Source organism: Eretmochelys imbricata, chromosome 2, assembly GCF_965152235.1.
Source record: "Eretmochelys imbricata isolate rEreImb1 chromosome 2, rEreImb1.hap1, whole genome shotgun sequence".
NCBI classification, from domain to species: Eukaryota; Metazoa; Chordata; order Testudines; family Cheloniidae; genus Eretmochelys; species Eretmochelys imbricata.
This window is the reverse complement of record NC_135573.1, coordinates 73,974,151-74,000,590: the sequence shown is the minus strand read 5'-3', so window position 1 is coordinate 74,000,590 and position 26,440 is coordinate 73,974,151. Positions and strand designations below refer to the sequence as shown.

The 26,440-nt window shown below is 43.9% G+C and overlaps 1 protein-coding gene across 4 annotated transcripts in view; it reads left to right on the top strand.

Annotated features, from left to right (window-relative positions):
- Positions 1–26,440, top strand: part of SPIDR (scaffold protein involved in DNA repair) — a 332,345-nt gene that overhangs the window by 65,781 nt on the left and 240,124 nt on the right. The window lies entirely within an intron of this gene.

Here is a 26,440-nt window from a genome sequence, read left to right as displayed (position 1 = left end):
TTTTAGTAGTGTTTTAATTTTATTCCTCCTCTGAGACTTGTCCAGTGAGTTTCATCGTAACTAAGCCATCTAGTTTTACAGGTTGAGGGGCGCAAAAAAGACTCCAAAATGTCATAAAATCTTTAGTACGTTGTAAAAAATATTTAAACATTCCTAAATATTTTTTCTGTAGCATGTGGCATACACACTGGTTGATGGTATGGTATGAAACTTTTATTCTGTGTGTTTATATATCTGTGAATCCAAACATTATATTTATTTCTCTGCTTAGATTAAAATTTATCTTGAAACTGTATAGCCCGTTAGTGTGTGGAAGAGGGTAAAGTAAAGCTAAGTTCTCCACACTCCAGGAGGAGAATCAAAAGCAGATTGAATTGTGAACCCTTGTGGCTTAATCATCTTTAAAACAAAACAATCCAATCAGTTCAGCACTATCTAGTTCACTAGCAGTGTCAAATATGTATATAATAATACATGAAGACAAAAATAAAACTAACAAGGGATGTTATATGTTGCCCTAAAGGCAGAAAGACATTGCTGTTTAAAATCTCATTAATTGACTCAATTGAAATTTAATTTATTAAATATGTTACAGGAAATAAACATTTATTAAATGTGGGATTTTTTGTAAACTTTTTTCTTTAGCTGATTTTAAATCTCTTGGAGCTGTTATTCCCTAAAAATTTTGCCTTGACTTAGAGTAATTCTTAAAGTGGATAATATATTATAAAATTCCATCATTTTACTTACACTAGACAAATGCATTTCATTGTTGTGCTTTGCACTTTCATTACAATAAATGTTATTCCATGAATTTGTTTAGCTGTATCGGAGCATTTTTCTAATATAAATGATTAACTAAATAATTAAAATGAATAATTTTCCGTTATTTTTGTGGATAGTAAAATGAAAGAAAAAAATCACTTATGTTTGATGCATTTCCCTCAGTTTATTCAAACAATGCATTTTACATAAAACACAACAAACTTTTTTTTCTCTCAGTGATCTGTACAGAACAAAATCTGGCTGCTTTTGGCAATTTGGAGGGAAAATGCATTTAAAATGGCTGAGATTTCCAAGTTTAAAATTTGGCTGTAGTAGATGTCAATAAACATGTCAGGAAGATTTTTATCCTAAAGTCTTAGCCAAATTGATGCAGTAAATTTCAGTGGCTCCAATGAAAATCTCAGGTCATTGGTTTGAAAACAAAGAAGGATTCAAAGATGGACCTGCAGTGACTGTAGTTAAAAACAAAAACAAAGCAAAACAAAAAACCTGTCAAAATTATATTAATGCTGTGAAACAGTCTTATCCAAGAAAATTCAGACTCAAGCCTGAGATTGCCTCCTGAAACCCCTAGTGAAATACACTGGGTAGATTTGCCTAGTGCTAGGACTCCCAGTATTTAGACACAAGTGTGCAGTTTTGGTTTTATTTTTGAATTTCCTTAATTGACTGAGTCTGTTGCATAGTTTAATGTTTAAATATATTTGTTGTTATAATCCCTTTGGGGTCATTTTTTGTAATTGCCCAGTTCTTATATTTTTTCATGGCTACTGTAGAATAAATAGGAAGCATGAGAAATTAATCCTGTTAAGGTTGTTGTGGAAAAGCTAGTATACTAGTGTGCTGCCTTGGCCTAAACACACACATGGCACTGATATACCTCTCCTTAGTTTGGTGGGAGCAGGCATGTGTCCATATACGTCTCCCATCTACAGAGCTCTTTAGTTAAATCAATTAATTGTCCTACATTTTAACTATGGAATTCTGTACTGGTTATACAGGTAAATTAGATGCCTTCCACTTCCTATATAGCTAAACCAATGGAAGTTGTTGTCCCACTGCTATCCCACACTGCACTGCTCATTGAAGAATTTCACTGTTAACCTTTTTGCACTCCACTGCCAAGGAGTCAGCATCACTGGAAGTCACAGGTGACTTTGAGTTCTTCAGACCTAGACAGGACCCATTTGCAAGCCACTAACTTAGCAAGCCAGATGTTAAGCATTTGATATTTTTTAAATCTTGCCAAAGCTTCTGTAATGCCTTGTGCATCTTCATGAACCCAAAAGGAGGTCATTGCCTTCATGAGCCAGAGAAGCAAAGGGTAGGCTGGAGCACCCAGGGTGATAATTGGGACAGCAAACTGTTTGTCTTTTGTACAGTTGGGGGGAAAAATGTTCCTCACTCCAGGTTTTTAAGCAGTCCTGAAATTTAGAATATGCTGGCATTATGGACTTTTTCCAGACTATCCAGTGTGAATGTTGGTAAATCTGTCCCAATGATCCACCAAGATCTGCAGAAGCCTTGAGAAGTAGCCCTTCCAGTCGACAAAACTAGAGGGTAGGTGTTGGGGAGTACAAGAGTGCCGTCCATAGCACTGCCAGTTAGGTGTAACACCAACTGCTCAGCTCCATCTGTCTTCTCGACCAGCCTGATAACTGTGCTGCAGGACACACTGAATTGCCTTGCACGCTTCCATCAAAACTGCCCCCAGTGTGGATTTCCTCTCCTTAGCTCGTTTTTAAACTGACTTTGCAGGAGTCTGGCCTGGCACACTTCGTTTGTCACTCACTTCTCTATGCTCGCTACAGCTCCCGGAATGTCGCCTTTTTGTATCCTGGTGTTTTGGAGTTACTGCCAGTTATCCCAGGTCTCCATAACTACCTGGTCTCTCTATTTGGTGCTTACTGGTTAGGCCTTAAAGCCTTGCTTCAGTGACTTCAACTGCATTGAGATAGATGAAACAGGAATGCCTGAGTGGCATGTAAGTATGTGTTCTCCCCTTGAAGTCCCTTTGCTGGTGGATTTGTCTAGGCAGGTACAGTGCTGCAGTCCAGTATAACAGAATCTTTTTTCTTGCCATAATAATGGACAGAAACACTGCGTTCCAGTGGACCTCATCCATGTTTGTGGGAACAGCTAAGAAATGTTTAAGACAAGAAGTTTGCTATGGGGTACAGCTGAAGAGATGTTGAGAAATTGGCCCCTGCTTCCAGGTTCTTTGGATGCCAGCAGGTATCCCCCAATATGTCGTGGAAATTGGCCAGAATGCAGTGAGCTTGGAGGCAGTATAAGGTACTCTGGGATACCTACCCACACTGTACAATGTTTACATTGCTGCAGCAATGTGACGTGTAGCTAAAAGCTGTGTTGCTTGTGCCAGTGGAGGCACAACAGTGTGAGTGCACTCCAGCTGAAAAACTTGTAATGATTTAACTAAACCAATATCAGTTAAACTGGCACAACTTGTGTGTGTAGACAAGGAAAGGGATGAATTATTTAACAATTTAGCTACATTGGGAGTTCAATTTTATACTTGTTAGAAAGGGACAAGGGATGGGAGACCTTTCTCTAGACTTTCACCATTTTTTTTAAACGAAGTTATGAGTTAATCTTGTTCAAGAAGATTTGTGATTCCACTCCCCACACTGCCACTGCTTTTCAATGTAGTTCCACAGCACAATACAAGGGGTGCCAAATTCCACCAGTGGGATTACAGAGGCCCTCAAAGAAGAACAAGGTTTTCAACCAACCACTAAACGTCCCTCTCCCTGAATGTCACAGTGCATAAAACTAATACTATATTTCAGAGAGGATAGTTCAGCCAAAGAACAAAGCTACAAAGATATAAAAATAGCTAGGAAGTGTTGTGACCTTTCCTCTATTTCTGGGGTGGAAGGGCAGGGGCAGTTCCAAACACTTTAGGGGAAGAATTACGTTTGAGTTTCCTATAGCCAAAAGAAACTAAAATAGAAGCCCCACCAAATTAAAGCAGGTTGCTCCTATATTTTCATTTTCTCGTCTCACTTTTCTCCTCTTCTGAATTATTTTATTTGGTCCATGCCTCCATTCCTGGGAAATATTTTGTTTTATTTTTGGTCCCCTTTTGTAATACCCTCTGCTCTCCCTCCCATTGTTCTCTTCCCTCCCTGCTGTTTCCTACTCGTGCCTCTTCCTGCTCTGTGGTATCACTCTCTCTGGCTACTAGCTTTCCTACTCCATCCTCATGTGTGTCCCCTGTCCCCTCACTTCTTGCAGCCATCCTGAAGATGCTAGGGTGACTTCACAATCAACAGAGCTAGGCAGGTTGTAGGAAAAAACTGTACAACACCATATCTGAGAGAGAGTACGTGATCATGTAAAAACAATTTCTTGTAATGCACTCACACACAGGGCCAGAGTTAAGGTTGTATAATCAGTCTTAACTTTTGGTATTTCTTGACCTCTGACTGGTTAACCATATAACTTTAATATTTCTCCTAATGCTTAGCTGACATATATGAGCACAAAGGAAATATAACATTCCCAGTTGCTTAGAAGTGCTTCATTGTTGTATGAGTTGCAGCAGCTTGACTGCCATCATAAATGTATTCTTGTGAGACTTAATGTCTAATAGCTTTAAAACCACCCTAGAAATAGAGGAAAGGTCACAGCAGTTCCTATATTTTTTTGTACCTTTGTTCTTTGGCTGAACTATCCTCTGTCTCTGAAATATAGTATTAGTTTTATGTATTGTGACATTTGGGGAGTTATTTAGTGATTGGTTGAAAACCTTATTCTTCTTTTAAGGGTCTCTGTAATCCCGCTGGTGGAATTTGGCACCCCTGTAGCTGTGGAACTACACTGAAAAGCATTGGAGGTTGGGGAGTGGAATCACAAGTTGTCTTGGACGAGATGAACTCCTCACCCTATCTCTGAATAAGGGAGTGCAACTCCTAGCCACCTCAGTTCCTTGTCGGTCATCGCAGAGCGCAAACAGAACTGGTCTTTGTATCCCCAGATTAAACCTTTTCTTAGCCTACCTTGCGCTTATAGTATATAGTATAAATAGTGTAGAGTAGTACAGAATAGTTTTAGTTAGTTTACTGTAAATAGTCCAGTAAGGGGCCAAGGGAAAAACTGTGTTGGGCCCTGAGACCCATAAAAATTTTAAGAAGTGCACCTCTTGCCTGAGGAATATACCAGAGACCGACATCCATGTTGATGCCGTCTGTGTGTGGGTGAGACCTACTTAGTAACCCAGTGTGTGTGGTTTTCTGTGCCTTCTCTCCCCACACAAAATGGGAGACACTTGAGGCTCATCTGACTTCTCAATGCTCACAACCTGTACTGATAGTCAACTCTAAATTGTGTCAGAAAATTAAGCCAGCTGTCTCATAAAGCTTTGATCTTGGTGCCATGGCATGAGGTGTTCACCTCAACACTTGACTACTCACCTGGCACTGGATATGTCCTACAACAGTTACTTTCTCTTGGCATCTCACTTCAACTCCGTTTTGGTGCCTATCTGGGTGAAAGAAGGAGGAGGTAGCATATCTCCCCACAAGAGGGACATAAACAGAAGGAGAACAGGATGTGCCCTCTGTCCCCTCTTACTTATTCCTTGACTCAGGAGTGTTTTTGAAGCCTCTCAAATGGCTCCACTGTCACCTCTTCTCCACATTCCAGAGCGGGAAGTCTCAGTACTGATAAAGTTGGACTCCTCCATGGATCATATCCCAATAACACATTTAATCTCTGTCTGTGTGTGGGGGTTTGCTGTTGAGACTACTAGCCACTCTGCTGCATGCTTTCCTACTACCTGACTCTGCCCCTGTACCGACTTTTCCAGGTTTGATTCAGAGCTGTTTGAGAGCCTTCCACTCCTTTGAAATGTGCTTGGAGGGTTTCCCAAATCGACCTTGGGATGCTGGGCCTTTCCTTCACCACAGGTCCATACATCATGGAAGGATGACATGCAGAGGGCCCACTTCAGTTGTTTATGTGGACCTACATATAGGACTCTGTGAAGGCACTTTTGGAAGTTGCAATACCTGTTCTGGCATGGACTGTACGCTGATACTCTTTACCCCAGCCGATGCCTGCGCAGTTACCAATCCCATATCCAGCATGTATTGCAGACACTGAAACCAGCACTGGATTTTGCAGGTAGGCAGGAAGATCAGCCTGTCTGAGGGATGGGATGGGGCTTCTTCTGAGGATCCATACAAGTCCTTGCTGTGGAAACACATTCCTTGACACTTCACCAGAAGATAAAATTAGTACTTCATCTGTCTCCCCTCCTGAGAAATCAGACAATTTCAAGAGGTATCAGGGAGAATGGTCTATACTCTGCAGCTGAAACAGAGGTCACTGCACCAGAGAGATCTGATCCCATTTGATATTTTACAGATGCAGACACAGGAGAAATACTTGCATTAAGTTCCAGAAATTCTGTGTGGGTACAAGATACTAACAGTTTAGAGTCCTTCACTTCCTGTCCGCAGATCAACTAGTCTTTACAAAGTGCTTTGTGGTGGTTGCTGCTCACCTTGGACACCAAGAAATATTTCTTTATCCGTTTGTGGACAACTAGCTCTTAACGGCCAACTCTCAACGGGAGTTCTACATAGTGATCTGGCACATATGGAGCCTCTTCCAGTGATTGGGATTGTTTGTCAACTGGGAGAAATTCACTCTTAAATCTTCATTGGAGCAGTCCCAGACTCCACTCAGTCCTAGGCATTTCTCCCAGAAGAGAGATTTTTCAAGATATGGAATTCCTTGACAACTTTGAGAGAACAGCTTTTACAGACCATGCAGTTTTTCTCACACTGCTTGTTCTGATGGCCGTATCAGCCTGTGTTCACACCCTTGCTTGCCTTAACATGGAACCCTTGCAGCTCTGGGTGACAGGTCACCACTACACACTGGATGTACACAACACATCGGGGGGAGGGATAGTTCAGTGGTTTGAGCATTGGCCTGCTAAACCCAGGGTTGAGTGTTCAATCCTTGAGGGGGCCATTTAGGGATCGGGGCAAAAATTGGGGATTGGTCCTGCTTTGAGCAGGGGGTTGGACTAGATGACCTCCTGAGGTCCCTTCCAACCCTGATATTCTATGGCTCTATGAAAACTAAGAGGAGACTTCTCAAGTGTTCCAACAGCTTCGCTCGTGGGAGAACACTGCCTATCCCATGGAGATAACCTTTGCTTCTTTCTTCACTACCATCACTTGCTATCAATGCTTTCAATCTGGACTGAGGTATGCATTGCCAAGACCTCCAAATACGTGGCCTTTGGAACATCTGAGAGTCCAGACTCTATATCAACATACTGGAGCTTAGGGTATTCTGGTGCGCCCTCAAGGCCTTCTGTCCAGCCCTTCAGCATTGTGTAGTTGAGATTCTTACAGACAACACCCACAGCCACGTACTACAACTACCAGGGAGGAACGTGGTGTTACCTCTTATATGTGAATGCAAGAAAACTATGGATATGGTGCATCAAAAACCAAATCCATCCCACTGATCTTCACACAGTAGGAGAGAAGAGTGTGGAGGCAGACTCACTCAGCAGGTGGCCTCAGGTTTTAACATGGGAGCAGCAGTGGCCAGAGCACTATTTTACAGATGAGGCCACCCAGAAATAGACCTCTTCCCGTCCAAACAAGACTTCAAATGCCATATGTATTTCACAAAAGAACACAGAAACAAAACTAATCTCCTGGATGCATTTCTGCTGGCTTAGATACAAGATTCTACATGCCTTCCCTCCCATTTCCTAGACACCCAGGGTCATAATGAAGATCAAGTTGGACAGAGCAAATATTTTATTAATGGCCTCAAATTGGCCTTGTTGGCATGGGTGTCAATATCTTCTGCAGCTGGCCAGAGAAACCCCATATCTGCTGCCTCTGTGTTCAGACATCCTGTCTCAACAGCAGTGGAGCATTCAGCATCTGAACCCAGATACTCCATATCACAGAATAGAGGGTAACCTGCTGACTAATGTGGACCATTTCTGCTCTGAGCGTCCAAGCCATCCTATTGCAATCCAGGAAAGGTTCTGCCCTGAAGTGGTATGAACAGAAATGAAGACAATTTCCTGTCTGTGCCTCCATCTGTCTCTATATGTATAGACCCCGTCACCATAATATCTGATTACCTGACAGTCTTTAAAGTATTTATCTTTGCAACACCCCTTTGAGGGAAGGAAGTAGTAGTATCTCAGTTTAACAGACAGGGAACTGAGGGACAGGGAGACTAAGTGACTTGCCTGAGGTCATACAGGAAGACTCTGGCAGAGAAGGGATCTGATCCAGGTCTGCCAAGCCCTCGGCTTGCACCCTCACCATTTGTCCATTGTTCCTGTCTCCCTCCAGTCCCACCTTATTCCACAAATGTGAATACACAGAACTGACACTCAAAGAACAACACTTACTGGTAAGTAACCTTTCTTTGTTTTCTCTTGAGGATAGTTGTAGCTTTAATCATATATCCCATAGAGAAAAGAGAGAGAACCTTCTGCTGCAAAAAAAAGTGTGTGGGGGAAAATATTTTATTAAAAGAAAAGTAAAAGGGTAGGAGTTGATGGCCCAGAATGGTGGACAGTGACCCAAATTGGCACCTTGCTCAAAGCATATACTTGAGAGTTGTTTCCACAAGCAGTTTCCTGCTTTTTTACAGGAAAGGTATTTGATTCTTTTACACACTCACACCCATGCTCCCCTCCTCCTTAAAACTTAAGTGGTTTTAGGTTAAGAGAGAGAAAATTAAGATACTATAGAGGGTGCAGATACTTCAGATATATAATGTTCTCCACCAAAATTCACCGAAACAGATTTTGGTTTAGAAGCATATGCATATGTTATCTTTTGATATTATATTTATTTATTATTCGTTTCAAACTCATTTTAAATGTCACAACTTTTCAGGGTTGTGCTCCTAGGCTTGAGGTTTCAAAGTATAAATGCAAACTGACATGCCCTATACTTAATGGAAGAGAAAATGAGAGGTCTGAATTAAAGATTTTTTTCCCCTGTAATAAATGGAGAAATTGGTTGCAAGTGAATTGGTAGAGTAGGGGAGACATGCCAATCTCTGTCTTTTTTGAGGTAATAGGGGGCATGAGGCCAAAAGATCTTGGCAACAACTCGTCTGAGGCTTATTAGTGTGCAGGCCCATCTCCAGTTTTTCTTTTTTTTTTTTTAAACTACAGGGCTTCCTATTTATCATTTTTAATATTAGCTTATTATTCCAGTTATTAAACAATTGCACAGCATAGCTCACTAATGTATCCTGTGTAGCAAGATTCTCACCGTTATAACTTCTGTAACGTCTCACCGTTATAACTTCTCATCAGCCAGTTCTGAAGGAGTGTTGTTAGATGTTGAGCGCTTCAGACCACTTCTCAGGAAATGAATTCTTATCCAAAACTCCAGCAGTGATTCTGATATTTGGATTTTTTATTTTTTTGGTGTGATGTGCTCCCACAATAATGTGCTTATGTCACAACTCCAGTTGAGTGTTGCCTCTTGGCCTCTCACCAGACTGCTTTGAGGGGACCCAGCTGCTGGCTTCTGTGTCTCAATATACTCTGGAGTCTGAACAGAACTGTAATCCCTCTCTTAGAAACTTTGGGTGTGCACTCTTCAGAGTGTACACCAGGCAGCCTGCTGCCCAGTCCCTGCAATAAGTGCTGGCCCCTCAGGCTCTCAGTAGCTTAAATACATCATCTCCCAGAACTTCCCTGAGCCTTCTAATTTACCTCTTCAAGGTGTAGCATATAGCGCACAAACCTTTTGCACAGGATTCTAATGCATTATTGTTTTTTTCTTTAATAACATGAGAAATACACAGATACACACAAAAATAATAAACCATACTCTCATGTTCCTACCCTCAGCACTCCAGAGCATTTTTTGGGCTAGGGTCAGGGTCAGGGTTAGGGCTGTCCAGAGTCCTTTGATTTCAGTGCACGAGTTAGGTTCCAAAACATAGAGCCTTCTCTGCCAGCTCACCTACTCTGACTGTGGCTGGTACGTCCAATTCCCTTCTGCACAAACTTTCTGCATGTGTCTCCAAGTCCCACCCCACCATTTATGACCTCCTGCTTTTGTCACCTCTGTCTCTGTCCTGCTTGGGAAATTTCCGCACTCTAACTCTCCAGCCTTCTGTTGAGAGAAGTCCTAGAGAACTGTTGTTCTCCCCAGGTAGGGCCTATTCAGGTGCTGATAGTGCTTGCCTTTCAGATATTTTGTCTACTCTGGGAGGTACATGCTTATAGGCTTGTCAGCAATTTTCAAATGAACAATTTAATAATATTAACCAGAATTTGTAAGTTATACATAGGTCCCCCAAATCATCACAACTTGCTCACAATAAAGTTAAAAACCTTACAACTAATGACATAATAAAATGATTGTTGCCATATGTGCGCGGTGACAGTAAAGTGCTCTTTCTTGAGATTTAACTTTTAAATGAGTTTTGTGTCTTTCATTTTAAAACATACTTATTTCAAATACGCAAAACCAAAATAACCTTATACATAAAACTGTATTTGGGGAAAAACAGATGATATCATAATATCATGTGGTGACGCTGATGATGATACTTTTTCCATTCCCCTAGTATCTCGGTAGTATGTTAAACAGCTGCTGTTAAAGTTAGACATTTTTAGATTGGCAACTCTGGATAACTTGCATCCAAGAGTTTTAAAAAAGCTGGCTGAGGACCTGACTGGACCGTTAATGTTAATATTCAATAAATCTTGGAACACCAGAAAACTGAAGGAAGTTTAATTTTGTGCCAATATATAAAAAGTGTAAATGGGATGACCAGGGTGGTTATAGTTCTTTGAGTCAGACATTGATCCTGGGTAACATAACTGAGTGGTTTCAGAGTAGCAGCCGTGTTAGTCTGTATTCGCAAAAAGAAAAGGAGTATTTGTGGTACCTTAGAGACTAACCAATTTACCTGAGCATAAGCTTTCGTGAGCTACAGCTCACTTCATCGGATACATTCAGTGGAAAATACAGTGGGGAGATTTATATACATAGAAAACATGAAACAATGGGTGTTAGCATACACACTGTAACAAGAGAGTGATCACTTAAGGTGAGCTATTACCAGCAGGAGAGTGGGGGGGGGGAGCCTTTTGAAGTGATAATCAAGGTGGGTCATTTCCAGCAGTTGACAAGAACGTCTGAGGAACGGTGGAGGAGGGGAATAAACATGGGGAAATAGTTTTACTTTGTGTAATGACCCATCCACTCCCAGTCTCTATTCATGCCTAAGTTAATTAGATCCAGTTTGCAAATTAATTCCAATTCAGCTCTCTCTCGTTGGAGTCTGTTTTTGAAGTTTTTTTGTTGAAGAATTGCCATTTTTAGGTCTGTAATCGAGTGACCAAAGAGACTGAAGTGTTCTCGGACTGGTTTTTGAATGTTATAATTCTTGACGTCTGATTTCTGTCCATTTATTCTTTTACGTAGCGACTGTCCAGTTTGACCAATGTACATGGCAGAGGGGCATTGCTGGCACATGATGGCATATATCACATTGGTAGATGTGCAGGTGAACGAGCCTCTGATAGTGGCCCCACAGTATGCCAACATTTTTATGGCTGACTTAGAACAACGCTTCCTCAGCTCTTGTCCCCTAATGCCCCTCCTCTAATTGCGCTACATTGATGACATCTTCATCATCTGGACCCATGGAAAAGAAGCCCTTGAGGAATTCCACCATGATTTCAACAATTTCCATCCCACCATCAACCTCAGCCTGGACCAGTCCACACAAGAGATCCGCTTCCTGGATACTACAGTGCTAATAAGCGATGGTCACATAAACACCACCCTATAGCGGAAACCTACTGACCGCTATTCCTACCTATATGCCTCCAGCTTTCATCCAGACCACACACCACGATCCATTGTCTACAGCCAAGCTCTATGATACAACCGCATTTGCTCCAACCCATCAGACAGAGACAAACACCTACAAGACCTCGATCAAGCATTCTTACAACTACAGTACCCACCTGCTGAAGTGAAGAAACAGACTGACAGAGCCAGAAGAGTACCCAAAAGTCACCTACTCCAGGACAGGCCCAACAAAGAAAATAACAGAATGCCACTAGCCATCACATTCAGCCCCCAACTAAAACCTCTCCAACGCATCATCAAGGATCTACAACCTATCCTGAAGGATGACCCATCACTCTCACAGATCTTGGGAGACAGGCCAGTCCTTGCTTACAGACAGCCCCCCAACCTGAAGCAAATACTCACCAGCAACCACAGACCACACAACAGAACCACTAACCCAGGAACCTATCCTTGCAACAAAGCCCGTTGCCAACTGTGTCCACATATCTGTTCAGGGGACACCATCATAGGGCCCAATCACATCAGCCACACTATCAGAGGCTCGTTCACCTGCACATCTACCAATGTGATATATGCCATCATGTGCCAGCAATGCCCCTCTGCCATGTACGTTGGTCAAACTGGACAGTCGCTACGTAAAAGAATAAATGGACAGAAATCAGACGTCAAGAATTATAACATTCAAAAACCAGTCCGAGAACACTTCAGTCTCTTTGGTCACTCGATTACAGACCTAAAAGTGGCAATTCTTCAACAAAAAAACTTCAAAAACAGACTCCAACGAGAGACGGCTGAATTGGAATTAATTTGCAAACTGGATCTAATTAACTTAGGCTTGAATAGAGACTGGGAGTGGATGGGTCATTACACAAAGTAAAACTATTTCCTCATGTTTATTCCCCCCCTCCACCGTTCCTCAGACGTTCTTGTCAACTGCTGGAAATGACCCACCTTGATTATCACTTCAAAAGGTTCTCCCCCCCCCCCCACCCCGCTCTCCTGCTGGTAATAGCTCACCTTAAGTGATCACTCTCTTGTTACAGTGTGTATGCTAACACCCATTGTTTCATGTTCTCTATGTATATAAATCTCCCCACTGTATTTTCCACTGAATGCATCCGATGAAGTGTGCTGTAGCTCCCGAAAGCTTATGCTCAAATAAATTTATTAGTCTCTGAGGTGTCCAAAGTACTCCTTTTCTTATAAGTGAGTGGCTGATGCTGCACTCAGTTAATAAAGAATTAAAGGAGGGTAATATAATGAATTTCAATCAACATGGGTCTATGGAAAATAAATCCTGTCAACCTAACTTGATATTTTTATTTTGATGAGATTACAAGCTTGGTTGATAGAGGTAATAGTATTGATATAATATACTTAGACTTCTGTAAGGCATTTAACTTTGAAGTTCCTGTTAATTATCTGGATTATTGCTGAACATAAGCCAAAGTTCACTTTACTTCTCCTTTTAAAAAGTGTAAACAGAAAAAATACAAAACATTTTGAGTAACTCTTGCTTAACAATGAAAAGTGCCATTAACGAGAAGTGGGGGCGGGGTGTTAGAGAGTGTTGGATGTTTATCTGGGCATCTGGCAGCGTCCATTCCAGGAGGCCTCTTGCTCCTCAGTGGCTGCACTGTCTCCCAAGCAAGGCCACTGGGTGCTTGCAATGCTGGGCAAGCTGCACAGGAGCTCCTCTTAGCAGGGAGGAGGCTCAAATTGCAGCCAGCTACTTTGTTGCTGAAGAGCCAGGTGATTAAGGTTGCCACTCAGTCGGGTTTTACCCAGACAGTCTTGTTTTTGGCTTCTGCGTCTGGGTGCCATTTAGGGTTGCCAGGGGCCTGGTTTTCAATTGAAAAATCCAGTCGAAAAGGGGACCTGGAACCCTAAATGGCACCCAAACTAAAAGTCTGGTTACTGCGGAACAGGAGGAAGCGCTGGTCATTAATACATGCCCAACCCTACCTAGCTAGGTCTGCGTCCTACCTGCAGGTAGACTTCTTGAGATGATCCAGTGGGCAATGGGTGGAGAGAGGGAGAGGAACAAGTAATGGGGATGTGGTCTCGGGGGAAGAGGCAGAGAGGGGTCTTGGGAGAAAAGGTGGAGTGGGGTCTCAGGTCCAGTTACCAGCAGTTAGAAAGATGGCAAACCTCAGCTGATTCTCTTCAGAGCTGTAGTCAGACCTTTATCCACTGGACCTTACTGGCCTCCTGTCTGACTCCCCTGCCCAACTTCCCTGTGGAGACAAGAGGGAATTCCCCATGCATCCTCTGCCTCCCAGGCCTGCAGGGACCAGGCTACAGCCTCTGCAGGGCAAAGAATATAGAGAAAGCTCCTGCTCTGCTACAGCATTGGGGGAGGGGAGAGGGCTTTGATCTCAGGGTTCCCTGCAACTGCAGGTTTTGCAGTTGCTCCGAACCAGCCATGTATGCCTGCATCTTTTCGAACGAAAGGATCTCTGGTGGTGAGATACAGAACTTTGTAGTTTCGCCTCAGTAGCTCCAGCTGTGTGGCTCAGCGCAAGCTGAAAGCTAGGCTTAGGAGAGAGCCATCCAGATGTGCACCAGCTGAGAGTATAATGCTGATTGGCATACAAGAAACCACTAAATAAAGTGACTATGCTGGCATGGTCAGTGAGTCTTTCACGATTATGGCTGAAAGCAGTCAGGAGTGTACATTTTGCTTCTTGAGCATTTTCTGGTGTGCTGTAATTCATGCAGCAACTTTTCATGTGAAACAGATTTATTAAATAGTTTTTGGTACATCGCTTCCAACAATCTCACATACCACCACTGGTACACATATTCCATTTGGGACCTCCTAGATGTATTAGGTGATGGACACATTAGAAGTACCTGAGGAAGGGAGTGAATTGAGATGACTGCTTATCCCCATATCTTGTTTCTTATTCCTCTGTGGTTTAGGGTGGGTTAATGCAGCCCTTGTTAAACATTATCCTCAACTTGTTGAAAAGATTATCAAAGAAAACACTACATCTAGCAACCTGAAATTCCTCACAGATTTATAGAAACGTAATGTCAGCACATTCCATGGAATCTAGCAGGCATAACATTTCAATATCTACTCATTAGTGGCTTATATAGTTATAAAAATCTGAATTATAAAAGTTGAAATTGGTAAACTTTTTAATTGTTCTTTTACAATAGCACATATACTGGATTTTTATTAAACTTAGTCTCCTGCCTTCCACGTTGCTACTGTCCTCCTTAGATGCTTGGAGACTGGCCAAGCAGAACTACTCACTCTGCTAACAGGGTGTGTTTTACAAGCAGATGAGCAATGTTGACAGCATATTTTTTGTCTGTATAATGCATGCGATTCTGCTAAATGTAATGCATTTCCCCAAAAACTTCCCAGGGACAGCACACCTGCCCAGTTTCTGATGACTTACTTTCCCTCCTGTCCCCACCTCTCTACAGATTAACGCACACTCTGTGATATTATATCAATAAACTTAGCATATTTCTCCCAAAAACAAAGAATTCTAGTAGAGTGCATTTAATGTAAATTTCTTTTTGCTCACTTTTCTTGGGTATAGTTAGGAGATGCTGTTTGATTTAACCGGGAAAACAAATTAGTACTTTCTCCATTCTGCTGCTAGTGCCCTCAGTATGCATGTATTGTTATCATCATTATTAACAATCCCTAAAAATGACATGATGCTTCAGACGTGTAGAAAAGACACATTCCCTACCATGAAGAGTTTATAGTCTAAAATAGACAACACCAATAAAAATAAAACCTGGCATGATATCTTACAAAAGGTAGGCATGGGGGAGATTTTGTGTGGGAGATGAGAAGGCAGGGAGAAGTAAAAAGTTTAGGGAGGGGTTTGAAGGAGGTAAGATGTTCCAGGCATAGGGGACAGAGCCTTGTGAGTTGTGAAGCAAGAAGTGGGGCAAAGGGGAAGGGCAGTCAAGCAAGAGGTTTGGGAGGAATGCAGTGGGAGTGGGAGAAAATGAGTGCACTATAATGTTCCTTAAGTGCTGTAACCTAAATTCCCCAGCACTGCAGGAGCTGTTAGTGTGGAGCAGTCTGCTGAAACTTTGAAAATAGAACATTAATCCTGTGTTTGTGCATGCATCCGATGAAATGAGCTGTAGCTCATGAAAGCTTATGCTCAAATAAATTTGTTGTCTCTAAGGTGCCACAAGTACTCCTTTTCTTCCTGTGTTTGTGTGTGCACCTGGATTTATTCCCATAAGATTGTACTGAGAGCAGAGATGTAAATGGAAGCAAGACTGAGTCCATCAATAAGCTCTGCTCCAGTTTACCCTTGAAAAATGCAGACCATCAGAAGTAGTACCTCCTCCCCGCCCCCCACCCCTTGAGCTGATAAGTGAACATTACTTCTGAAGCCTCTGACAAAAAATTTCATACCGATTGTGAACAAATCTGTCTACGTGGCCAGCTCAGAAGAAGGGGCCTAAGGACTGAAGTGATGTTTAGATAATCCAGTTTAGTTCAAAGTACAGGTTGGTGGTGATTGCTCTTTGGCAGATCTGAACTACCTGAAGTTGCTGGAAGAGGAGGAAATGGACTAGTTTGTTGGAGTTTCGGCTGCTGGCACAGAGTCATGTCTAAATCTGAAATAGAATACCTGCTCAGAATTCAGCATTATGGCATAAGTGGCACTTGTGCTTATACCAAGCTGTTCTGATCCCTTCTTTAGATAAGAGCTTGAAACATGCTAAAGATTTTACTTCTAGTACATAGGATTTATTCCTGAATAAAATTCTCTCATTTCAAAATCAAAATCTTGGCAATTCTGCCCTATTTTCTATACAAGAATATGGTCTTAAAACCTAGTTCTAATATAGTTTTTCCCTGTTCAATTTAGGCAACCAAAATGTTAGAAACCAGTTTTGCAAGAATTGTATTTATACTGATTTTACTCATGGTTCTGAAACTCTGTAGAAGGGGCCAAAGAGGTGCTTCAAGTTACAAACTTAATTCCTTTTTTAAGAACAGTTTTTTTTTTTCTGATTCAGTAGGAGTTTAGTCTGAGTAGGTATCTTAGGATTTACATATAAATAATATTTGACTCTGTAGTGCCTTTCAATTGAGTCATCTTGTATTATGTCCAGGCTTTAACCCAGAGGATTACCAATCTCAAAAAACTGGGTTTTTCCACTCATTTTCATAAATGAAACTGAACACATAACTACCTAAAGCAAAACACTATTGAATAGAAAAGGAGTACTTGTGGCACCTTAGAGACTAAGCGCTCCTTTTCTTTTTGCGAATACAGACTAACACGGCTGCTACTCTGAAAACTATCGAATAGGTTTAACTGTTGATGTGGTGATGGCTCTCATACAGTTACTAATAGAAAGATAGTAATAACTAGCGACTTTAATGTCAGAAATACAGAAATAGTCCTTATATAAGTGACAGCAAGGATGAAGAGACTTCAGTGTTGTTGTTGGCCAAAATTTTCAAATTTAGGTGCCTAAAGATAGACATCTACAGCCAAGTAAGTTTCTGCATAAAAGTGGCCTGATTTTCAGTGGTGTTAACCATCTACACCTATTGAGCCTATTGATATTACACTAGTGCCCACAAGACCTCAGTCAGATCAGGACTCAATTGTACTGGATGCTACATAGTTACATGGAAGACATGGTATTTGTCCTGCGGAGCTTGCAAATCTAATTAAGGACAAGATATAAGTGAGTGTAAGATTGAGAGAGGTTGAGAGTAACTGTAATACATAGGCTAGTTATGTGCACAGGTTGATCCAAATAATTTTAACAATTTTTTGAAAAATAGATACATGTCCATAATCTTCATTGTCTCTCAACCTGACATACCTGGAAGAAATTGAAGATATTCTTGTGTGATGATGAATTAGAGATTAGACAAGGCAATAAAACCATATCTGGAGTTCCAGCATTGAGACTTAAACAGTTATCAGGTTAATGGAGAAAACAGGTTCTGTTCACTTGTGCTACAAGTTGATGGAGCGAACAGTAGCACTATTTAAGATAGAAAAATCAAATCACAAAATCCCTGAATTTTAGGCCTATCTACATTACAAAGACAATGGTGTAAAGGGGCTCAGTTACAACATGGCTGTTCCAACTGCCTAGATTGCAAGCAAGTCTACTTCACACAGTCATATTTATAATATGGGCAGGGCCTCAAAGTAACCCTAAAACTGCATCTTTGTAAATTGTCACTTAGCCAGTCATTTCCTTCTTTTAACCTGGTCTCCTCTCTCCAATAGATAGCACTTTGTCTTACTGTGCTTGTTAGTTTGATCTGTTTGTGCATTCAAAACTTCATTTTAATATTATAGCTGGCAAGTGCCTTTGGAAATAAAAATTAAATGAAAGGGGGGCACTTTTTTGTGTGTAAAAGTTTACTTGGACTGAGCAAGTGGCCTCTACTATTTCTATTACGAGGATCTATGCCTTAGACCAGTGGTTCCCAAACTGGGGTTTGCGAACCCCTGGGGGTTTGCAGAACGTTACAGGGGGTTCTCCAGAAAAATTTCACTAATGGCAGCCAGAGGACATTGAAGGCAGCAGGTGGGACCTGGTTGCAGGGCAGACAGCCTGAGCCCCAGGGAGACTGGGGCTGGGCAGTTGGGGCTGGAAGCTCGAGCCCTGTCCCTGCGAGTGGGGGAGCCGGCAGCCTGAACCCTGGCACTTCACTTGGGGCTGGCAGCCTGAGCCCCAGGGAGAGCGGGGCCAGGCAGTTGGGGCCGGCAGCCCAAGCCCTGCCCCTGTCAGCGGGGGAAACGGCTGCCCAAACCCCAGGGAGAGCGGGGCTGGGCAGTTGGGGCTGGCAGCCTGAGCCCCGGTGATCAGCGGGACCTGCAGCCCGAGTTCAGTGGAGCTCAGTTGGCTAGGGCAGTCAGCGGGGTCCAGCAGCAGGAGCCTCATGGAGTGCGGAGGAAATTTAAACTTAAATCCCTGGAAATAATTAATTTTTAGGAGGGGGTTCACAAGATTTCACAATTTAATGAAAGGGGTTTACGGGCTGTTAAAGTTTGGAAACCTCTGCCTTAGACTAACCTGTTCTGAGACAGGCAGGCTGAAACAGCTTGCAGACATCTTATGGACTAACCTGCTAAACCTGTTTGCCTCAAAAGGTGCTAATTCTGCTTAGAGTTGGAGACTAGAGGAATCCTGTAGCTTCTATTTCTTCCTCCCTGCCACTGGCTCCCCACTCCTTTTTACCTAGCTAAAGCTTCACTAACATGGAACTTTCCCATTAGGTCAGTGGAAAAATCTGTTCTGTTACAAGTTAAATCTGTTCTCTTGAGGTTTTACAAAATCGCAGCAGAAAAATGAATTTTTGGAGGAGCAAAACCATGTTTCAGCCTCTTCTTTCATTTGTGCTTTCTAAAACAAGTGGTGCTGCATGCAGTATGTTGGCAAATGAGTATTGCGTATTGGAAGGAGGTAGGATTGTGTGTGTGATGACGTGCATTTTTTTCTTTGAGAAGTCAGTGCCAGCCGTGCTTTTTCTGAACCAAGGTAGTATCATCTGAACAAGGAATCAGAGCCACTCTGTAACAATGGAGATCATTTGTTTTTCATTTCTGTTACTCTTTTTTGAGGCAATGGGTGTTAGTTGCTTGTAATAGAAGCCACAAAATTTCCTCATTCAGGTTGAACTCTTTCCCACTACTCTTGAACAATATTCTAGGCAAGATCTCATTTGTCCCTCCTCTTGCTTATTGGGGTTACTGTTTCCTCTAACAGACAGTTACTGTTACCACAGTTATTGTCCACCTGAAGAAGGTGAACAGTTTCCTGAAACAAATGACACTATGTAAAATTGCCTGACAGGAGGTACCTCTAGAACAAACATCAAAGGTTGTGCAGAAATCAGAACAGGAGTATACCATTTTGGTGTCTTTTGAGTATTGTGCTTTGATCTCCAGTCATTTTAGGTTTCAGAGTATGCAAGGTAGCCTATTTCCTCTTGTTTTTTCCTACCCCTCCCCCAGATGTTCTGGTTTAACTTGGATTTAAACTTGGAGAGTGGTCAGTTTGGATGAGCTATTACCAGCAGGAGAGTGAGTTTGTGTGTGTATGGGGGTGGGGGGGTGAGAAAACCTGGATTTGTGCTGGAAATGGCCCACCTTGATTATCATGCACATTGTAGGGAGAGTGGTCACTTTGGATGAGCTATTACCAGCAGGATAGTGAGTTTGTGTGTGTGGTTTTTGGGAGGGGGGTGAGGGGGTGAGAGAACCTGGATTTGTGCAGGAAATGGCCCAACTTGATTATCATGCACATTGTGTAGAGAGTTGTCACTTTGGATGGGCTATCACCAGCAGGAGAGTGAATTTGGGGGGCGGGGGGGGTGGAGGGTGAGAAAACCTGGATTTGTGCTGGAAATGGCCCAACTTGATGATCACTTTAGATAAGCTATTACCAGCAGGACAGTGGGGTGGGAGGAGGTATTGTTTCATATTCTCTGTGGGTATATAAAGTCTGCTGCAGTTTCCACGGTATGCATCCGATGAAGTGAGCTGTAGCTCATGAAAGCTCATGCTCAAATAAATTGGTTAGTCTCTAAGGTGCCACAAGTACTCCTAGTCATTTTAGGGAGCATCCTATTTTTTAATTTTTCTCTTTTTTTCTCTTTTCATTTTAGTATTCACATAGATAGCTTGTAAATAGGTGAGAGGTTACAGTAGGATTCCACAGAAGCTGGGAATGGGCAACAGGGGACAGATCACTTGATGATTACCTGTTTTGTTCATTCCCTCTGATGCACCTGGCATTAGCTACTGTCGGAAGACATGATACTGGCCCAGAGGGACCTTTCGTCTACCCAGTATGGCCGTTCTTATGTTCTTAAGGCATGTTGTCTGTGAACATCTGCAGGCTTAGACCAAATCCCTTCCAATTCCTTCACCCGATGGAAATTTTTCAAAAACTGTCCAATAGGCTTTCAGTGACAATACATGTTAGTACTAATGCTTTGAATTTGATCACATGTATACTTGGGGTAACCTGCAGCTAATAAAGTAGCTAATGCAAACACAGCTTCTGGTATTGTGATCCTGACAGGACTTTCAACCTTAGAAGTGTCAGAACTGGTCAATATTTCAACGGGGGACCTCCAAAGAAAAGCCAATGTGTTGTTCCAGGAAGTGGTGCTGTTAATTTAGAAGCTGATCCTCTTCCCTTAGAGACAGTAATGAACCCATGCCCTGGCATCATGAGAGGAGCTGTGCTGCCGGGATTAATGTCTTTCTGATGAGTCATTAAAAATGAGGTGCTAACCCCTTGTTAAAGATCTCATAGCACTGTTTAGAAGAGGTGGGGTATTTGGCTCTGGTTAAATTCTAATTTGAGAAACTACCACTTGTCGTATACAATTTTTTCTGCAGATACAAGTGGATGTAGCCTTCTTTCTCACTATTTATCCTAAATGATTATGTAATGTTTCTGTGCACGGTTAAACAGCTACTGCATTCCACCCCGGAGGACGGTTGCATTGTGTCGATGTAAGCGGCTATGTTGTGGCTTTTGTTGAGGTTGGGAGTGGTGGTTGGTCAGCGTACTCAGGAGAGGCAACTGTTACCAGTTTTTTTTTAAAGGGTGCAGTTGCACTCTCTGTGGTGTCAGCCTCAGAGTAATAATGCGTACAGAAGGGGATGTGGAGCATTGAGCAGGCCCAGTCGCTTCCCATTTTGCCTACGCAACATCCCCTTTAATGATACGGAGCACATCCGACTGTGCGAGTGCATGTGCACAGAGGGATTGCCAGGAAGCTTCCTGCACTTTCTCTTTCCCTCGTGCACCCAAACAAGCAGCCACAATTTGATCTGTACTTTACAAAGTAATTTGGTGTCCTTTGGGATGAAAGGCATTGCAAAAATATAAGCTATTAATATTATAAATACATTGCATTATTGCTCCAGATAGGAAGTTTCAATTAATCTCCGCCATCAGTTTGGGCTTGCAGCTCCAAAAAATTAAGAGCTAGTGATTTATCTATCTTATTACTCCTTTTTGTCGTCATGGTTAACTCAGCCCACGCATTACTATTTAATCTCACAGACACTGTCTGCTCTCTCTATGGATATGCTGTCAGAAGAAGGGTGGTGTCTCCTATGGTACTGCACACACAAAAGCCTATACCCAAGAATTTAGGCTTTTAAGCAAAGGTGTAAATCTGAATTTAACCCATAAGACTGAAAAGAAATACTTACCTTAACTGAATTATCTCCATGAATCTTAGTAAAAGATCTGGGGTTGAAGTCAACATAGTGTTTCAATGAACAATTTTCAAAATGGGGGGGGGGGAAGAAGCTTTAAAGAGAAAAATATGTATAGCTTTAAACTCTTTATTCTTCTTTGAGTGCTTGCTCATGCCGATTCCATTCTAGGTGTCTGTGCGCCCCCATGCACAGTTGTCAGAGACTTTTGCCTTAGTGGTATCCGTAGAGTTGGCTGTGGTGCCCTCCGGAGTGCCGCACTCATGCGTCAGTATATCAGCGCCACCGGCCCTATGCCCTCTCAATTCCTTCTTACTACTTACTACCGTGGTGGTTGGTCGGAGTGCCTCTTTTCCTTGCCTTGCAAGTGGTCAGTGGTTTCTTTCCCTTTTGACTTAGTGGTCCAGCTGTAAATAGTTTTGCTATTGTAGATTAGTTAGTAAGTAGCTGTTAAGTACTGTAGTTAGTCAGTTAGGGTCCTGGTGGGCCTTTGCCCCAGACGAGGCATGCTCCAGTCGCTGGGTTTTAAGACCTGCGCTGACTGTAATAGGCCTATGCAGGTTGGTGACCTGCATGGCAGTTGTCTGAAGTGCCTGGGGGAATCCCACATCAAAGAAAAGTGTCGCATCTGTAAGAACTTTCATCCCAGGACACCACCTCATGGAGGCCGCTCTCTGCCCAGCCTCCGAGCCGTTCTGGCTGGACGCACACAATGCCCAGCACCTCGGTTCATGGCGCACCCCCAGCACTGGGCTCTACCCGGCACCGATCCCCTTCGCTGGTGCCCAAGAAGAAGTCTACGAAGTGCGACCCAGCACCGAGCAAGACAGACCAAAGGGCATTGGGTAAAGGACCCTGTTTGGGCTGCCTGCCCATGCTGGAGTTGCAAGGGGACACTTCCCCGAGGGAACCTCCTACCCTCCTTCATGATCCGCCGCTGACTCCAGGGGATGGTAGGGGACCCAGACTGATGGCGGAGTCAATGCCTTCCCAGTGCCCAGAGAGCAAAGGACTCTCCCACCACAGCTGGCACCGCGTGCGGCACTGGACCTGCCAAAGGTTCCCTACAAGGGCAAGCCAGCCATGAAAGCTTCCCAGAAGGCAAGTGAATGCTGCTGGTCTCCGATGCCAAGGCAGAGCTCTTTATCATCACGCCTCTGGCCTCTGCATCAGCCCAGGTCACCGGTTTGCTGCCACAGATCGCCGGCACCGTGCTCCCAGTCTCTGCCCTCGTGTCGAGACTTGCCCAGAGGGAAGTGCCAGTCATTGTACGGTCAGCACCAGTCATCCTCATGCCAACCCTCTGCACGCCGACAATCACCATCACCTAGACCACAGGGACTCTCCCCAGCACAGCGCCATTCCTGGCACTGGTCTGCCTACTCGAGGCACCGGTCACCCACGTTGGCAGTTAGCTGCCAGAATCAGGGGTCAACAGCCCTGCCATGGTCACGGGAGGAGGATGAGGAAGTTCAGCCCCTCGCCGAGACAGCACCATCGTGACTGGGCTCCTGAGGCTGCATCTACCTCAGCGATGCCGTCCTAGCAGCAGGGCCAGTGGCCAGCACAATGGCCTTACTGGAATGCCTGGGGCATGCTGGTTATGCTAATGCCCCCATCTCACCAAGTGTTGGTCACTGTGTTGGACAATCACCAAACGGCACCGGACTGGGTGCGTGAAGTGCAAGCAGATGCTGAGGTGGAGGGACAGGTGCCCACTCTGAGATCCCCTCCTGCCGGGGGATGATGCTCCGGGTCCTCCCCCGGGGGTTCAGTCATCCTCATCCTCTCCAGATGAGGCTGTGGCGGAGCCCATTCATGCTAGCCCATCAGACGACTTTAAGAAGCACCAAGCCCCACTCCAAAGCGTGGCCACTAACTTAGGTCTAGAGTGGAAGAGATGGTGGAGCAATCAGACGCTTTGTTTAATGTGCTTTCTGCATCCATCCCCGCACGCGCTCCCAGTGCATGAAGGGTCCTAAAGATTATCAAAGCCCTCTGGCAAACCCCATTCTCAAGCCTGCCCACTTCCAAGAGGGCTGAGAAAAAGTATTTCTTCCCTGCCAAGGGGTTCCAATCCTTATACATGCCCCCGCCCCCAGTGTCATTAGTTTTTTGTTTCGGTGGCCAACGAGAAAGACAGGCAAGGGCATTCTAGTTCCACCCCCAAAAATAAGGAGGTTAAGAGACTAGACCTTTTCCGGCTTTCAGTGACAGTACATGTTAGTACTCTCCTCGCTTATTCTAAAAAAAAATCACAAGATGGGATTTCTTGGGAAATTAATAATTTTAATATGTGTATAGTAATAAATTCCAACAAAAATATTGCCTTGATTTAGGGGGGAAAACACTTAAGCATGTGTTTAACTCCCATTAAATTCAATGGGTCTTAAGCACATCCTTAGAGTTAAGAGCATGTTTAATTGCTTTCCTCATTTGGGATCTATGTGCACAAACTACTTCATGTTTGCATCCCTTTTTTTGTTTTTGTTGTGATGGGTATTACAGCCATTTATCCCAGTAAACTCAAATCTCTCCAAAAGCAAAAGAATGTATCCAAGGGCTATCTAAAAATAAAGAGCTGGTGTACTAATTTATTACTGTGTGAAACCTTTTTATTTCTGGTTGCATTTCCAGGAGGAAAGCATTGTCCTAAAAAAAACCCAAACAACCCCCCCACCCCACTGTTTGCTAAAATACAATGTTGTTAATCGTTGTGTTTAATATTAGCCTGCTTTTTGGCGGACAGGGGGGCTTAAATACATTTTTCTGCCATTCTTTTTCCTTCTGAGTAATTTTTAAAAGTCCTTCCAACTCTTCTTTTTGAAAGCACGTGTGTGTTCTTTGAACATTAACCATGCATCTCATAATTTACACTAATCTTGCGTTGGAGAAAAATGTAGAGAACTTTTTTAAAAATACACAGTTAAACACAATGTTCTGTTGCAAATAATTAGGTTAATTATTGACAGATGACACTGCTAGCTTCTTGAGAGGAGGCACTAACCTCAGTTATCATGATGGCACCAATGATTTAAAGTCTTCATTGGAGATTTTGTCTGCCTTGCTGACTCCATGGGGAAAAGATAGTCTGTGGTCAAGGGCACTGTTAACTGATGAAAATTTGACCTTGAGCAAGTCACTTACTCTCTCTCTTTTTTCAGTTCCCCTTCTGTAAAGTGAGGATAATACTTTAAAAGAGCCAAATAGACTGATAATTGTGACGATAATTCTGAGTCATGTATCTTGTCTACACTGAGGCCTTCTTTTGTCAAACTGTCCCAGTGTTGCAACAGCACTATTATAGTTCCACTGGCAATAGAGGGACTACTAGTGTAGACCAGCCCCCAGCAATTTCACTGTGGTGTCATATCACCTGTCTTAGAGCAGTGACGGGGCGACAGGTTTGTATAATTTTTGGTGGTGCTCAGAACAGGTCCAAGTCCTGTCCTGCCCCCTACACCTGCCTAAGGCTCTGGGAGGGAGTTTAGATGTGGGAGGGGTGCAGGCTCTGGGACGGAGTTTGGGTGCAGGCTCTGGGCTGGGGCAGGGGGTTGGGATGCAGGAGGGGGTGCAGGGTTTGGATCCTGGGTGTGGGGTCTGGGTTGGGACAGGGGTTGGGCTGCAGGAGGGGGTTTGGGCTGCAGGTTCTGGGAGAGAGTTTGGGTGCGGGAGGGGTGTGGGCTCTGGGCTGGGACAGGGGGTTGGGGTGCAGGAGGAGGTGTGGGAGGGAGTTTGGGGTGCTGGGTGTAGGAGGGGGTGTGGGCTCTGGAAGGGGGTTTGGGTGCTGGGTGCAGGCTCTGGGCTGGGACAGAGGGTGGGGGTCAGGGGCATGTGGATGTGCCAGGGATGAGGAGTTTGGGGTGCAGCAGGCAGGCTGGGACAGGGGGCCAGAGAGGAGGACTCTCCCCAGTGCTCTCCCCACCAGCAGCAGCGAGCTCCGGGGGGGAGGGAAAAGGGGGCCACTCCTCAGCACGACACTCACCCAAGCCACCCCAGCTGCTGATGCTCAGGTGGTCCAGCTAGGATAAGCCCTCGGAGTCCCCTGCTGGGGGAAGGGGGGCTGTCATATACCTCCTCCCTCCCTCCCTCCCTTCCTCCTTCCTCCCTCTGCAGGCACAGCAGCCGTCTCAGCCTGCCCCCAGCGCCACTCCCTTGTAGCCAGCTGTGGCAGCAGCCGGCGAGGGAGTGCAATGCGGAGCTGCAGGGGCAGCCAGGGATGCTCTGGGGAGGTGGCAGGCAGGCCCCATGGGACGTTCCGGGGGAGGCACACAGGAATGGCAGGCAGGGCTGGAGGAGAGACCCAGCCACAAACATTGGTGGAGCTGGGCTCTCCAGGCCCTGAATTTGCTGGAGCCTGGACACCACGGGCCTGTACAACTTACCGTCCCTGAGCAGTGATGGGAGAATTTGAAGAAAACCTCAATGTAGACAAGGCTCATGAGTCAGCTTTGGTAGAAGTTACAGGCCTTAATGTTCTACAACATCCCCTGCCATGAGATTTTGTATAGCAGTGTATAAAAACATTACTTAAAGGAATCATGTCCATTCTCTGAGCCGGAAATTAGGAGT